This window comes from Sciurus carolinensis, chromosome X (genome assembly GCF_902686445.1).
Source record: "Sciurus carolinensis chromosome X, mSciCar1.2, whole genome shotgun sequence".
Classification (NCBI taxonomy): Eukaryota; Metazoa; Chordata; class Mammalia; order Rodentia; family Sciuridae; genus Sciurus; species Sciurus carolinensis.
Genome location: NC_062232.1, coordinates 96,520,271 through 96,532,941, shown reverse-complemented (window position 1 = coordinate 96,532,941; position 12,671 = coordinate 96,520,271). Strand labels below are relative to the sequence as shown.

The window sequence follows — 12,671 nt, the reverse complement described above, 5'->3', positions numbered from 1 at the left end:
CTTTTTACTGACTTTCCTCTCATACAAGAAAGTAACTATTTCAAGAATGTTGCCTCTGACTCATTGATATATCCTTAGGTCTTAGAGCCAAATCTGACACAAAATAGGAGCTCAATAAATATTTGTGAATGAATGACTCTCATTTTAAATTTTTGTACTTTGAATTGGAAGTCCTTTTTATTAGTTTGAAATAAAAGACCAGAGAGAAGAGTCTCATTATCAGTTACAACTAAGTTTTTGACATTTCATTCAAAAATTTATTCCAAATATAGATATTTGAAACTAATGCAGAGTTAAAGATCCTTTTCCTATTTGTTTTCATTGTTATTATTGTTCGTGGTTTCAAAATAATACCACCTGTTACAGCAAACATTTGTCATCATTGGGCTTTGATATATTAACAATTCAGTCTATTTAAAGTCATGTAATGAAATGCAATCTGAAGTTCCCTTTGGCTAAATAAATTCATCAGCTGTGTGGCACAGAGCTCTATTTGCACTTTTCAAATGTTGGAATATTTCATATCAAGTACAGTATTAAAACTAGATTTTAATCATTTGACTATTAATAAAGAAATGTAAACCTTATGATTTGTTTGCCAAAATTCCTAATTGTTCATACTAAGTAAAATTGCTTAATGTCTGTGCCCTAAGTTGGATTCTAACCAAATAATTTTAAGCTATTTCTATTTCATCAGATGTTGAATGTAAAAGCCAAGGATTTCCATCAACTCACTTACTCATCCATTTGCAAAACATTTCTTGGACATCTATTTTTATATGTTAGGCACTGTGCCAAGCTCTGGAGTGAGACAAAAATGTCCAAGGTCTCAAACCTTAGAAGAAAATCTAACTCTATTGAGGAAGATTAAGACAAATATCAATGTCAGACATACATGCAAAGTGTAGGAAGAACACTAACTGAGCAAAGGTTTCAGAGGGAAAATAATTTCAATCAAGATCATGATGGGCTGATATAAGGTATATCATGTAGTAAAAAAGAAGAAGGAAATTTAATCAGAAGAATATAGAGGTGGAGAGGTACAAACTGAGATGGACTTTTGAAGAAATGAGAGGGCATTTCAAAAGATAGGCCTTGGGTCACTGTTTCTCAAAGGGAGATCTGTTCATCAAATGTTTTGGAATCCCCTTGCTTCTTAAAAGCTCCAATTCCTGGAAGTTACTGCCAGACGTTAAGAGATATGGCTCAAGGATTTGCAGCGGAGCTTCTGTTGAAATTCTTTTTTTTTTTTTTTTTTTTTGTACCAGGGATTGAACCCACAGGCACTTAAACACTGAGCCACATCCTCAGCCCTTCTTTATATTTTATTTAGAGACAGGGTCTTGCTGAGTTACTTAAGGCCTCACCTAGTTTCTGAGACTGGCTTCGAACTCACGATACTCCTACATCAACCACCCCAGCCTCTGGGATTACAGGCATGCACCACTGCATCCAGATCTGATGTAATTCTGATGCACACTAAATTTAAGAACCAGGTGTGTGTCAGGAGTAGTGGTTAGAGGAAAGAAGCAAGAAGAAAGAAAATTGGATTGAAAAACATATTTTGAAGCATTATTAAAAGGACCCTTATAATCCTAACTATGGAGTTTGGATTTAGTCTGCTGAATCTGGGAAAGTTTGAGGCAGAAAAGCATGTCAATTTGACCCCTATAAAAAATGAAATGATTAGGCAGCAATGTACAGGATGGGTGAGTGTGAAAGAAATTACAGCTATGCAGACCTGTTGGAATGAATGGTACAAAAGTTCACACTCTATGCTACTTGTCAGCCTCAAATATGACTTGAAATTTGTCATGAAAGAAGAATTTGAAAACAAATCTATAGTCATGGAATGTACAGAATTTGTTGTTTGGTTGGAAGGAAAGGCTGTGGGTTTCTTTAAAACCCACTATTGTCACTTCTAAAAATGTCTAGCATTATCTCCTTTATGCTGTAATTGATTCTTAAAAAACAGTGATTATCTCTGAAAATAAATTTATTTTAGTTTGCACGTAGATTTATTCTACAAAACAATTGACCAGAAATAACTTCTGATTTACATTTTCAATTAATACCTCTTTTACTTTTCACCTTCTTACAATTTTTTTTGCCCATGTTTTTCTTTTTTTTATTATTGTAAACAAATGGGATACATACTGTTTCTCTGTTTGTACATGGAGTAAAGGCATACCATTTGTGTAATCATAAATTTACATAGGGTAATGTTGTTTGATTCATACTGTTATTTTTTCCATTCTCCCCACCCCTCCCACCCCTCTTTTCCCTCTATACAGTCCTTCCTTCCTCCATTCTTGGCCCCTCCCTAACCCTAACCCTAACCCTAACACTAACCTATCCCACCCCCCATCATGTGTCATCATCGGCTTATCAGAGAGATCATTGAACCTTTGTTTTTTTGAGATTGGCTTATCTCACTTAGCATGATGTTCTCCAATTTCATCCATTTGCCTGCAAATGCCATAATTTTATCATTCTTTATGGTTGAGTAATATTCCATGGTATATATATACCACAGTTTCTTTATCCATTCATCAATTGAAGGGCATCTAGATTGGTTCCACAATCTGGCTATTGTGAATTGAGCAGCTATGAACATTGATGTGGCTGTATCTCTGTAGTATGCTGATTTTAAGTTCTTTGGGTATAGGCCAAGGAGTGGGATAGCTGGGTCAAATGGTGGTTCCATTCCAAGTTTTCTAAGGAATCTCCACACTGCTTTCCAGAGTGGCTGCACTAATTTGCAGCCCCACCAGCAATGTATGAGTGTACCTTTTTCCCCACATCCTCGCCAACACCTGTTGTTGCTTATATTCTTGATAATCGCCATTCTAATTGGGGTAAGATGGAATCTTAGGGTGGTTTTGATTTGCATTTCTCTTATGACTAGAGATGTGGAACATTTTTTCATATGTTTGTTGATTGCTTGTAGATCTTTTTCTGTGAAGTGTCTGTTCATTTCCTTAGCCCATTTGTCAATTGGGTTATTTGTATTCTTGGTGTTGAGTTTTTTGAGTTCTTTATAGATTCTGGAGATTAGTGCTCTATCTGAAGTATGATTGGCAAAGATTTTCTCCCACTCTGTAGGCTCTTTCTTCGCATTGCCGATAGTTTCCGTTGCTGAGAGAAAGCTTTTTAGCTTGAATCTATCCCAGTTATTGATTCTTGCTTTTATTTCTTGTGCTATGGGAGTCCTGTTCAGGAAGTCTGGTCCTAAACTGACATGTTGAAGATTTGGACCTCCTTTTTCTTCTATAATTTGCAGAGTCTCTGGTCTGATTCCAAGGTCCTTAATCCATTTTGAGTTGAGTTTCATGCACAGTGAGAGATATAGGTTTAGTTTCATTCTGTTGCATATGGATTTCCAGTTTTCCCAGCACCATTTGTTGAAGAGGCTATCTTTTCTCCATTGCATATTTTTGGCACCTTTGTCTAGTATGAGAAAATTGTATTTATTTGGATTTGTATCTGTGTCCTCTATTCTGTACCATTGATCTACCTGTCTATTTTGGTACCAATACCATGCCATTTTTGTTACTATTGCTTTGTAGTATAGTTGAGTTCTGGTATTGCGATACCCCCTGCTTCACTCTTTCTGCTAAGGATTGCTTTAGCTATTCTGGGTTTCTTATTCTTCCACATGAGTTTCATGATTGCTTGCTCTATTTCTGTGAGGTACATCATTGGGATTTTAATTGGAATTGCATTGAATCTGTATAGCACTTTTGGTAGTATAGCCATTTTGACAATATTAATTCTGCCTATCCAAGAACATGGGAGATCTTTCCATCTTCTAAGGTTTTCTTTAATTTCTTTCTTTAGTGTTCTGTAGTTCTCAGTAATACCTCTTTAAAGCTAATCACATTAAAAAGATCTCTCAAATTTCCTTATAGTTTTTCTGAATCCCCTCAGAAAAATATCACAAAACTTAGCATATTTCTAATGAAATCTCCTTTTGTAACTACCTTCCATTCTTCCTGATTTCTTTTGCTTTTATTGGTGCATTATAGTTATATCTAGTACTTGAGTTCATTTTGACACTCATACATGCATGAAATTTAATTTACTCCATTTCCATTCCATTTCCCACCTTCCCTCCCCTCATCCCTCCCCCTATTCTTTTACTCTACTGGTCTAACTTCATTCATGTATATATTTTTAATTGGTGCCTTATAGATAAACATCACTGTCGTATATTTATACATGCACTAGCATAATTTTGTCAAATTCATTCCGCATCTCCCCCCTTTCCCATTCTTCCTTCCTGTCCTTTAATCTCCTATTCCACTCATCTTCCCTCTGTCTTTATGGTATCCAACCCACCTGTCCCCCAACCCCACTTTGTTTTCCCATTATTTTGCTCTAGCTTCTGCATATGAGAGGAAATACTTGACCCTTGATTTTCTGAGTTGGGTTTATTTCACTTAAGTTGATGTTCTCCAATTCCATTCATTTATCAGCAAATGCCATATTTCCATTGTTCTTTATGACTGAATAAAACTCCATTTATATATTTACCACATTTTCTTTATTCATTCATCTGTTGATGGGCACATGGGTGGATTCCATATCTGGATTATTGTGAGTTGCACTGCTGTACACATTAATGTATCTGTATTACTGTAATATGCTGATTTTAGTTCTTTTGGATAAATGCCAAGGAGTGGAATAGCTGGGTCCTGTGGCAGTTCCTTTCCTAGTTTTTTGAGGTATCTCCATACTGCTTTCCAGAGTGGTTGTACTAATTTGTTGGCCCACCAACAACATATGAGTATAGATCTTCCCCCACATCTTCGCCAGTATTTATTATTATTTGTATTCTTGATAATTGCCATTCTGACTGGAATTAGAAGAAATCTTTATGTATCTTTGATTTGCATTTCCTGATTGCTAGAGATGTTGCATGCTTTGTTATGTATTTGTTGGCCATTTGCGTTTCATCTTTTGAAAAACATGTTTAATTCTTTTTTCCATTTATTGATTGGGGTTGTTTTGGGCTTGGGGTGTGTGTGTGTGTGTGTGTGTGTGTGTGTTAATGCTTTGTTTTTTTTTAATTTGTTTTTATTGTTAACAAATGGGATACATCTTGTTTCTCTGTTTGTACATGAAGTAGAGGCATACCATTTGTGTAATCATACATTTACCCAGGGTAATAGTTTTTGATTCATTCTGTTATTTTTTCCCACCCCCCACCCATCCCACCCCTCTTATCCCTCTATAGAGTCCCTCCTTCCTCCATTCTTGCCCCCTTCCCACCCCCTATATGTGTCATCATCCACTTATCAGTGAGATCATTGAACCTTTGGTTTTTTGAGATTGGCTTATCTCACTTAGCATGATATTCTCCAACTCCAGCCATTTGCCTGCAAATGCCATAATTTTATTATTCTTTATGACTGTGTAATATTCCATGGTGTGTGTGTGTGTGTGTGTGTGTATATATATATATATATATATATATATATATCACAGTTTCTTTATCCATTCATCAATTGAGGGGCATCTAGGTTGGTTCCACAATCTGGCTATTGTGAATTGAGCAGCTATGAACATTGATGTGGCTGTATCTCTGTAGTATGCTGATTTTAAGTTCTTTGGGTATAGGCCGAGGAGTGGGATAGCTGGGTCAAATGGTGGTTCCATTCCAAGTTTTCTAAGGAATCTCCACACTGCTTTCCAGAGTGGCTGCACTAATTTGCAGCCCCACCAGCAATGTATGAGTGTACCTTTTTCCCCTCATCCTTGCCAACACCTATTGTTGCTTGTATTCTTGATAATCACCATTCTAATTGGGGTGAGATGGAATCTTAGGGTAGTTTTGACTTGCATTTCTCTTATTACTAAAGATGTTGAACATATGTTTGTTGATTGTTTGTAGATCTTCTTCTGTGAAGTGTCTGTTCATTTCCTTAGCCCATTTGTTGATTGGGTTATTTGTATTCTTGGTGTAGAGATTTTGAGTTCTTTATAGATTCTGGAGATTAGTGCTCTATCTGAAGTATGATTGGCAAAGATTTTCTCCCACTCTGTAGGCTCTCTCTTCACACTCTTAAGCTTTCCTTTGCTGTGCAAAAACTTTTTAATTTGATGCCATCCCACTCTTTGATTGTTGGTTTTATTTCCTGAGCTTTAAGTTTCTTGTTAAGGAAGTTTAGTGCCTGCATCAATATGTTGAAGGGTTGCCTTTATATTTTCTTCTAGCAGTTGCAATGGTTTTGGTCTAATTCCCAGGTCTTCAATTCACTTTGATTTGATTCTTATGCAAGGTGAGAGATGGGAATCTAATTTCATTTTCTACATATGTATATAGGTTTCCCAGCAACATTTGTTAAAAAGGGTATCTTTTCTCCAACATATTTTTAGCACATTTGTCAAGTATCTGATGACTGTAACTATGTGGATTTGTCTCTGTGTCTGCTATTCTGTTTTATTAGTCTTCATATCTATTTTGATGCCAATACCATGCTGTTTTTGTTCCTATAGCTCTGTAGTATAATTGAAGATCAAGTTTTGTGATGCCTCCAACATTACTATTCTTGCTCAAAACTGCCTTGGCTAGTCTGGGTCTTTCATTATTCCAATGAATTCTAGGACTGTTTCTTCTAGTTCTGTGAAGAATGTCAATTGGTATTTTGATGGGAATTGTGTGAACTCTATATAACACTTGTAGTTGTATGTCCATTCTAACATTAATTCTGCCTATCTAAGAACATGGGAGATCTTTCCATCTTCTAAGGTCTTCTTGAATTTCTTTCATCAGCCTTATATAGTTTTCATTGTAAAGGTCTTTCTCCTCATTGGTTAGATTAATTTCCAAGTATTTTGAGATTATTGTGAATGGAATAGCTTTCCTGATTTCTTTCCCAGCAGAATGACTACTGAAATATATAAAAGCTATTAATTTGTGGATATTAATCTTGTATTCTGCTACTTTGCTGAATTTACTTATCAGCTCTAGAAGTCTCCTGATGGAGATTTCGGGGTCTTCTAGATATAGTACCATGTCATCAGCAGAGATAATTTGACTTCTTCCTTTCCTATGCTTATTCCTTTAATTTTCTTCTCTTGCCTGATTGCTCTGGCTAGAGCATCAAGTACTATATTAAATAGTAGTTCTTTCTGAAATTTTTTAGAAAAATGTTTTCTCCCTTTGTTAAGTTACCTCTGTGAAAATTGAGAAAGTTTACTTTTTCTCTCTAGGTTGATCTATTTCTACCAAATAACATTCTCAGAGACTGCCATTTATGAGGACTTCTGCAAAGAGTATATCTCAGGGCAATGTTACTCAATTTTAAAAGGAAAACCATCATGTTACTTCTATTTAGACATATACACACAACACATGTGCACATGTGATAAATATTTCAATCATACCACTTAATTGAGATATTAAAACTACTAATAATAATCACTGTGCTAATAATAGCTACCTTTTACTAGGTACTTCTAATTTATTAGGAGCTTACTAAATATACACTTTATAAGTACCTTGTGTTTCATTTAACCTTTGTAACAACTTTACCACATTACCAGAAAGAGAGTCAAGTTGGCTAGTGGCATTCAGCTGATAATTGATTGAAACAGGATTACCATTCAGGCCTGCTTGCCTCAAGGGGTGATATTCTTGATTCTTATGCTCCACCATATTAACTCAGTTTAGTTGCATTCATTTTCCTTTACCAATATATTACTATGATAGTTATTCATTACCCTGCTGCTTCTATTCCTTTGTTTTAAGACATCAAAATTCCTGTGATCCTGACTTCCAAAGATCCAGGGATTAAGGATTTCCCTTTAGACTGCCTTAACCTATTATGCATGAATATATGCAAACTTTAATTTCCTATAAATGTCCTGAACTGTTTCTTGTATGTGTTCTTTCTCTAGAGATACTTTGTCCACAAATACAAACCTGCTTCCCATTTATCTTGGCAGTCATTGATGACATGGACAGTTCACCACATTGATAGCATTTCAAAATTTAGGATATTAAGGAAAGAGGTAGTAAGTTTGGATGAATGTCTTGCTATATGGGTTTTGAGCATCCAGTTTCCTTCATCATAATAGTAGAAATATTTTTCAGTAATGTTTATCAAGTTCTGTCACATCTGTTATTGTACATAATCCTCACATTAAAAAGTAGGCAAAACATAAATAATCCTCACATTAAAAAGTAGGCAAGACATAAATTATCCTTATTTTTACGCAAAACTAGACACTCAAAATCAGTGAAGTTGATCTGGTCACAATGATGTATCTGTAATCCCAGTTCTCAAGAGACTGAGACAGGAGGATCACAAGTGTGAGGTCACCCTCAAAAAAACTTAAAAATAAGCTGTCCAAATTAAAAAATAAAATGGGACTCAGTGGTAGAGCACTTGCCTAGCACACACAAAGTCCTGGTTTGGTTCACAGAACTGCAAAAAGTAATGCAAATAAGATCAAATGATTTTTATTATTAAAGTAAGTTTCCTAAAACTTTGAACCATGCTTTTTAATAAGTGCTCATTGATTAATATTAAAATTACATTACCAGCTACCTGAATTGACAGAAATTATATTTGGTTTAATAATTATTTAGACTGGATATTATGGCACACACCTGAATTCCAATGACTATGGAGACCAAGGCGGTGGATTGCAGGTTCCAGGCCAAACCAGACAATTTAAGAGCCTGTCACAAAATAAAAAGAATGGGGATATATCTCAGTGGTAGAGCACCCCTGGGTTCAATCCCCAATTCCATGAAAGAAAGAAAAAAGTGCTGTGATCAAGGTCTCATGGCTAATAAATCTGTACCCTATCCTAGTGTCCATCTAACCACCTGTATTTTTGCATGAATTTTTTACAATGAATATGATAGACAATTCATGCAAAGTTAAATGAAAATAATAGAAATCATTCATTTAATCAGTACCTAAGTTAGTATTTTGCATACCAATGCAGAATCATCAAAACAACTTTAGACCATAGTTATTATTGTATACTTTTTCAGCTAAAATACCAAAGTAGCACAGATAATAAGTAGCAGATCTATAATTTAAAACCAGATTTGTTTGACCACAAAGTCCATGTTTTTTTCAATAAATGAAAAGTAAATGAACAGAAAAAAAAGTTCATACTCCCTAATAATCAAATAACTGCCAATTAGAGCAAGCTTTGATTTCATTTTTCAGTTTATTATAATAGTTCAAAAATTACATCCTGAACTAATGGGATTTTATTAATCAATGACAGGATTAACAATTGCCACACTTTGGGAAAGCAATGTTATTATACTCAGCAAAACTCAATAACTCCATTCTTAATAACTTATCCCACAATAATTTGACACAAAAAAAGATATCCTTAATGAAAGGCATTGTAGCTTAATATATAATAACAAAAATTGGAAACTTCTAACAGCTTTCCAATATTATATTACTATTAAATTACTGATATGACAAAATATAATTACTAAAAAACTATGTAGGAAATGGCGAAACGTTTAAGCATTTTGTTAAAATAGCATAACCAAAACACTACTAGGCAGCCACTTGAAAAGAAAATATTATGGGAGACTGAAGTAGAAGAAGCAAAAGTTCAAGGTCAGCCTCAACAACCTAGTGAGACTCTGTCTCAAAATGAAAATTCCTAAAAGAGTGGGAAGCTGATGGTGTAGCTCAGTGATAGAGATCTGGGTTCAATCCCCAATGCAGAAAAAAAAAAGAAAAAGAAATGAAAAAAGAAAAGGAAAGAAAGAAAGAGAAAGAAAAGATAATACTAACCAAGTTGGGCCCCTGATTCAAACTTTATATCAAAAGAAACTCTAGATGAATCAAAAATTTAAGCATAAAAAGTAAAAACATATAAACAGTAAGAAAAGGCCTTCCAAAGCATAATATAAAACCCAGATGTTATTAATCAAAAGATTAATAAATTTAACCAACTAAATGTTTCTTGAAATTCTGCATGGCAAGAAAATACTTTTAAAAACCCAACAGAAAATAAAAGACTAGGAAAAAGAATATATGTAATACACATTGACAAAGAAATAATTTCCTCTACATATAAAAAGCTCCTAAAAATCAGTACTAATAAACCAAGAGAAATATGGGTGAAAGACATGAACAGAAAATCAAAAGGAAATAAAAATGAATGTTAATTAAATGAAAAACAGTCAAATTCACTCATTATTGGAGAATAACAAGTCAAAACTACAATGATAGAGTCATAAGTAACAGTAGATAGCAGAATTATGGAAAGTGGGTTAATGCTGAAGAAGGAAAATTGGAAGTTGTCATTTGACAAGTTTTATGAGTATTTGAAGTTCAGGAATAAGTAAAGCTGAAATCTGAAAAAAAAATGCATGTTAATTATAAGACCAGAATTCCCAGTTCTAGAATATTGAACAATTTGTGTAAAATGGGTAAGATGAAGTCAGAATTTGAAATGAAAGAATGAAGAAGAAAAATAAAAATTAAGATAAGAAATAATCTAGAATCAGAAAGCATTAGGCCAAGAATCCTGTTCTGCTTTTAGAAGTGCAAGTGCTCACTGATCAAGGAAATCTACAAGTCACACCCCTGCAAGGGCTTTCCAAGGAAGATTCCAGTCATTCCAGATCAAAGTCTGAGTCCAGATCTGAATCTAGGTATAGGTTCAGAAGAAGCACTCACAGGCATTATGCAAGGTCTCAGTCAAGGTGTTGCTCCCACTCCCATAGACATTCTGGTAGCAGGTTTTACAGTCAAGATGATCACAGATGGCACAGTCAACAGTCATTCTTCCATGTCTACTCGAAAGTATCATTTTGGCACACTCAGGCAAATCCTGACTCTGGCTGTTGCCTTTGAGTGTTTGAGTTGAACTTGCATACCATAGAAAGAGATCTGAGAGAAGTGTTCTCTAAATATGACTCCATTGCTGATGTGTGTATTGTATATGACGAATACTCTAGGCATTCAAGAGGATTTGCCTTTGTATGTTTGAAAATGAACATGATAAGGAAGCTAAACAAAGTGCTAATGAGACTGAGACAGTTAAAGGACTAAAAACTCATCCTCTACCCACCACACATTATCACCACATTATTAAAGTTTTATGACCAGTTTCTCTACCCACTATATCATGTTCACCTTTCAATAAAAAATTACAAGCCTACCAAAAGGCAAAAAATATGTAGTTTGAAGAGACAGAGCAAACATCAGAATCAGACTCAGATATAGCAATGATGTTATAGTGATCAGACCAAGAATTTGAACAACAATGAATTATGTGCTAAGGTCTCTAATGGGTAAAGTAGACAGCATGCAAGAACAGTTGGATAGGTCTGCTGGTATAGCTCCACGGTAGCGCACTTGCCTAGAATGTATCAGGCTTTCCCTGGCATTGATCCCCAGCACCACACACATACCCAAAAGATAGACAATGTAAGCTTAGAGAAAATATAGAGAAAGAAATTCTGAGAAAGAATCGAAAGGAATACTGTAAAAGAAATAATGAAAATAATAAATGCCTTTTATTACGGGCTCATTGGTAGACAAAACAACTGAGGAAAGAATCTCTGATTTTGAAATATGGCAACAAAACCTCCCAAAATTGAAAAGTAAATACAAAAAAAAAAGACTTAAAAAACAGAATGGAATACAAAAAGGAAAAGAAGGAAAAAGGAACGGAAAGAACATATGAATCTACAATGACTGAGAACTTCCTCCAAATTAATGTCAGACACCAAACCACAGACCCAGGAAGCTCAGAGAACATCAAGCAGGATAGATACCACCACCACCACCACCCAAAAAAAACACTACTTGTAGGCTACCATATTTGAATTTCAGAAAATTGAAGATAAAGAAAATGTCTTGGAAGCCAGAGAATGCACCTTACCTAAAGAAAGTTAAAGATAAGAATTACATTCGACTTCTCAGAAACCACATGAGCAAGATGAGACTGGAGTACTTAAGTGTCAAGAGAAAAAAAAACCACTAGTATAGAGTTCTGTATTCTGCAAAATTATCTTTCAAAATAAAGACTATCTCAAGCAAGTGAAAATTGTGAAAATTTGCTGCCAGAAGGCCTGACTTGCAATAAATGTTTTAAAAAGTTTCCATCTGACAGAGGGAAATGATAAACTTAAATCTGCAAAAAGAAAGAAAGAGCATTAAAGAAGGAAAAAAGGAAGGTAAAATAAAAACTTTTTTGTTAATTTTTTTTTTTTTTTTTTTTTTTTTTTTTTTTTTTTTTTTTTGGTGCTGGGGATTGAACCCAGGGATGATTAACCACTGAGCAACATCCCCAGCCCTTTTTTATATTTTCTTTTGAGACATTGTTTTGCACTCACAATCCTCCTGCCTAAGCCTCCTGAGCCACTGGGATTTCAGGCATGTGCCACCATGCCAGGTCTGTTTTTCTTATTCTTAATTTATCTAACAGATAATAGTTTGTGTAAAATAAAAGGAACAGTTTATTTGGTTATTTATGTGTATATATATTTATATATAACTGAAATGAAAGACAACAATGATACAAGGAGTGGGTGGGGAATTAGGAAAGTTTTATTACTGCAAGGTGCTTGCACTACTCAAAAGTGGTCCTTAAAAGTGAACTTGGATTAGTTGTAAATGTATATTGCCAACTCTAGGGAAGTCACTAAAAACAATTTTTTAAAAGTT

General features: G+C 34.6%; 1 pseudogene; it reads left to right on the top strand.

The window, feature by feature from the left end:
* The first annotated feature begins 1,601 nt into the window (after window positions 1-1,601).
* LOC124971617 (transformer-2 protein homolog beta-like) lies at window positions 1,602-11,051 on the top strand (annotated as a pseudogene).
* The last annotated feature ends 1,620 nt before the right edge of the window (window positions 11,052-12,671 follow it).